This window comes from Rhinopithecus bieti, unplaced genomic scaffold (genome assembly GCF_001698545.2).
Source record: "Rhinopithecus bieti isolate Rb0 unplaced genomic scaffold, ASM169854v2 scaffold_9997, whole genome shotgun sequence".
In the NCBI taxonomy this organism is placed as follows: domain Eukaryota; kingdom Metazoa; phylum Chordata; class Mammalia; order Primates; family Cercopithecidae; genus Rhinopithecus; species Rhinopithecus bieti.
In genome coordinates this window covers 1341041-1345849 of record NW_016806398.1, presented here as the reverse complement: position 1 = coordinate 1345849, position 4809 = coordinate 1341041, and positions in this window count along the sequence as shown.

Sequence of the window (4809 nt, the reverse complement as noted above, 5' to 3'; positions counted from 1 at the left end):
CTCTGTCATGCATTTTCTCCCGTTCATTTTTTTCCTTGTCTTCATGATGACCAATGGTTCATCATTTTTGATAATGCATAATGCACTTTGACCCAGATGGTCTGCAGAATTTCACTTAGGACATTAGCGCACAAACAGCACACATATCACCCATTTATATACATAATTTGAAAATGTTTGTGATACATGCATCATGTGATTTTACCCAACAAATGTTTTGGAAAACAGCAAGCAACTAGTGTGTAGTTTCTTTTCTCTAGAGAGCCTTGGCCTGGGGCAAGTTATTGAGCATATTTCCTTTCTGGTGGGCTAGATGACGTGCATTATACCTGCAATACCTTCACACTAGCCCTTACAAGTTGTTTTTTTTTTTGAGACGGAGTCTCGCTCTGTTGCCCAGGCTGGAGTGCAGTGGAGCAGTCTCGGCTCACTGCAAGCTCCGCCTCCGGGGTTCATGCCATTCTCCTGCCTCAGCCTCCCAAGTAGCTGGGACTACAGGCGGCTACCACCTCACCCGGGTAATTTTTTGTATTTTTAGTAGACAGGGTTTCACCGTGTTAGCCACGATGGTCTCAATCTCCTGACCTCGTGATCCACCCGTCTCAGCCTCCTAAAGTGCTGGGAATACAGGTGTGAGCCACTGCACCCAGCCTAGCCCTTACAAGTTAAATATCCTGTGGCCCTCTTAGCCGAAAGTCTTTGGATGCAAAAGTAATTTCTTGTAGGTGAAAACAGTTGAAAGAACATTATGGGATTTCCTTGTTCTGATACAAGATAACTAGATGACCTTAAAAACCCTCATATTTAATATGACTCAGGATTTTGTTTTCAGAACACTACTGTCTCTAGTTACTGTTATTTCTCTGTTCCTTTTATAGAATTCCTCAAAAGAGTGACTGGATGACTGGATGAGGTTTTCTTTTGTTTGTTTTGTTTTGTTTTGTTTTCTTCACTGTTAAAACCCTCAAGTCTTGCTATCCCACTGAAGCTGTCTGTCAAGATCAGCAATGCTGTCCAGGTTGAGAAAGTTCATCGTCTTCTTCCTTGACCTTCCATACTCTTGACAGGGTTGACCATTCCTTCATTTAACCACTTTCCTTTTTTTGAGATGGTCTCACTCTATGACCCAGGCTGGAGTGCACTGGTCTGGTGTGGTCTCAGCTCACTGCAACTTCGTGTCCCCCGCTCAGTCTACCTACCTCAGCCTCCTGAGTACCTAGGACTATAGGCACACACTACCACACCCAGCTAATTTTTCCTTTTTTTTTTTAAGACGGAGTTTCGCTCTGTCACCCAGGCTGGAGTGCAGTAGCGCGATCTTGGCTCACTGCAAGCTCCGCCTCCGAGGTTCATGCTATTCTCCTGCCTCAGCCTCCTAAGTAGCTGGGATTACAGGCACCCACCACCACGGCCGGCTAATTTTTTGTATTTTTTTTTTTAGTAGAGACAGGGTTTCAGTGTGTTAGCCAGGATGGTCTTGATCTGACCTCGTGATGCGCCCACCTCAGCCTCCCAAAGTGCTGGGGTTACAGGCGTGAGGCACTGTGCCTGGCCAATTTTTCTGTTTTTAGTGGAGACAGGGTTTCTCCATGTACCCTGGGCTGGTCTCAAACTTCTGGGCTCAAGCCATCCTCCTGCCTTGGCTTCCCAAAGTGCTGGGATTACAGGTGTGAGCCACTGCACCCAGCCCACTTAGCTTCTATCGTGCAGTATTGTGCTTCATTGCTTCTCATTCATTCTCTCCCTCATTCTTCCTTCAGCTTTTTTTTTTTTTTTTTTTTTTTTTTGGCGATGGAGTCTTGTTTTGTTACCCAGGGTGCGGCGTAGTGGCATGATCTCAACTCACTGCAACCTCCTGGGTTCAAGTGATTCTCCTGCCTCAGCCTCCCTAGTAGCTGGGACTACAGGTATGCGCCACCACAGCCAGCTATTTTTTGTATTTTTAGTAGAGATGGGGTTTCACCATGTTGGCCAGGATGGTCTCGATCTCTTAACCTTATGATCTGCCCTCCTTGGCCTCCCAAAGTGCTGGGATTACAGGTGCGAGCCACCACGCTTGGCCTCCTTCTGCTTTTATTAGTCTCTTCACGCTGCTGATGAAGAGATACCCGACATGGAGAAGAAAAAGGTTTAATTGGACTTAAAGTTCCACATGGCTAGGGAGGCCTCAAAGTCATCGGGGGAGGCAAGACATTTCTTACATGGTGAGGGCAAGAGAAAATGAGGAAACTCCTGATAAACCCATCAGATCTTGTGAGACTTAATACCACAAGAACAGCACAGAAAGACCAGCCCCCATGATTCAATTACCTCCCCCAGGTCCCTCCCACATCATGTGGGAAATCTGGGAGTTACAATTCAAGTTGAGATTTGGGTGGGGATGCAGCCAAACCATATCATTCTGCCCCTGACCCCTCCAAATCTTACGTCCTCACATTTCAAAACCAATCATACCTTCCCAACAGTCCACCAAAGACTTACTTCAGCATTAACCCAAAAGTCCACAGTACAAAGTGTCATCTGAGACAAGGTATGTCCCTTCGCCTATGAACCTATAAAATCAAAAGCAAGCTAGTTACTTCCTAGATACAATAGGGGTACAAATATTGGGTAAACGCAGCCATTCCAAATGGTCAAGAAATTGGCCAAAACAAAGGGGTTACAGGGGCCATGCAAGTCTGAAATTCAGCAGTGCAGTCAAATTGTAAAGCTCCAAAATGATCTTTGACTTCATTCAGGTCTCGCATCCAGGTCACACTGATGCAAGAGGTGGGTTCCAACCCTGCGGCTTTGCAGGGTACAGCCTCCTTCCTGGCTGCTTTCATGGGCTGGTGTTGAGTGTCTGTGGCTTTTCCAGGTGCACGATGCAAGCTATCAGTGGATCCCATTCTGGAGTCTGGAGAACGGTGGCCCTCTTCCCAAAGCTCCACTAGGCAGTGCCCCAGTAGGGACTCTGTGTGGGGCTCTGACCCCACATTTCCCTTCCACACTGCCCTAGCAGAGGTTCTCCATGAGGGCCCCACCCCTGCAGCAAACTTTTGCCTGGGCATCTAGGCATTTCCATACATCTTCTGAAATCTAGGTGGAGGTTCCCAAACCTCAATTCTTGACTTCTGTGCACCTGCACATTCAACACCATGTGGAAGCTGCCAAGGTTTGGGGCTTCCACCCTCTGAAGCCACAGACTGAGCTGTACATTGGCCCCTTTCAGCCAGCCATGGCTGGAGGGGCTGGGACATGGTGCCATGTCCCTAGGCTGTACACAGCACAAGGACCCTGGGCCCGGCTCATGAAACCACTTTTTCTTCCTGAGCCTCCAGGCCTGTGATGGGAGGGGCTACTGTGAAGGTCTCTGACATGGCCTGGAGACATTTTCCCAGTGGTCTTGGGGATTAACATTAGGCTTCTTGCTACTTACACAAATTATTTCTGCAGCCAGCTTGAATTTCTCCCCAGAAAATGGGTTTTAATTTTCTATCAAATAGGCTGCAAATTTTCCAAACTTTTATGCTCTGCTTCCCTTATAAAACTGAATGCTTTTAACAGCACACAAGTCACCTCTTGAATGTTTTGCTGCTTATAGAAATTTCTACCAAATACCCTATATCATTTCTCTTAAGTTCAAAATTCCATAAGTCGCTAGGGCAGGGGTAAAATGCTGCCAGTCTCTTTGCTAAAACATAGCAAGAGTCACCTTTGCTCCAGTCAAGTTCCTCATCTCCATCTGAGACCACCTCAGCCTGGACCGTATTGTTCATATTGCTATCAGCATTTTGGGCAAAGTCATTCAACAAGTCTCTAGGAAATTCCAAACTTCCCCACATGTTCCTGTCTTCTTCTGAGCCCTCCAAACCGTTCCAGCCTCTACCTGTTACCCAGTTCCAAAGTTGCTTCCACATTTTTGGGTATCTTTTTAGCAGCACCCCACTCCTGGTACCAATATATTGTATTAGTCTGTTTTCATGCTGCTGATAAAGGCATACTTGAGACTGGGAAGAAAAACAGGTTTAATTGGACTGATAGATCCACATGGCTGAGGAGGCCTCAGAATCATGGTGGGAGGTGAAAGGCACTTCTTAAGTGGTGGAGGCAAGAGAAAATGAGGAAGAAGCAAAAGCAGCCTAAAAACCCTATCAGATCTCGTGAGACTTAATCACTATCATGAGAACAGCACAGGAAAGACTGGCCCCCCATGATTCAATTACCTCCCCCTTGTTCCCTCCCACAACACGTGGGAAAGTTGAGACTTGGGTGGGGACACAGCCAAACCATATCACCAAGGTTTTGTTCTTGGACTTCTCTAATGTTCTATTGGTGAGACTACATTCATTTCCTGGCTTTATTACCTATACTGAAGACCCAAATTTGTATCTCGAACCCATTTCTCCTGAGCTGTAGTCATTAAATTGCTTATTTGATATTTTGACTTGGATGTCTGGTAAACATCTCCATCTTAACATGTCCCAAACTGTATCCAGTTTTGTTAAGGCTTTACCCTCCTTATTGCTAAGTGTAGCAACTCCTAATCTCTGCCAACTGCAAATATAGATCTACCAAACTGGAGAAACATGAAGCAACACTCATGTTCAAGGGCTTAGACTCAATTTTTAAATGGGATGCCACCAATATTTTTATTCTGGATTAATAGAGTTGTGCTTATTTATATAACTACTTGACTATTAATACTGAGCCAAGCTACTCAATGTTGCTAGTCACAGAAACCAACAGCAGAGAGGTTTTATTTTATTTTATTTTATTTTATTTTATTTTATTTTATTTTATTTTATTTTATTTTTTGAGACGGAGTCT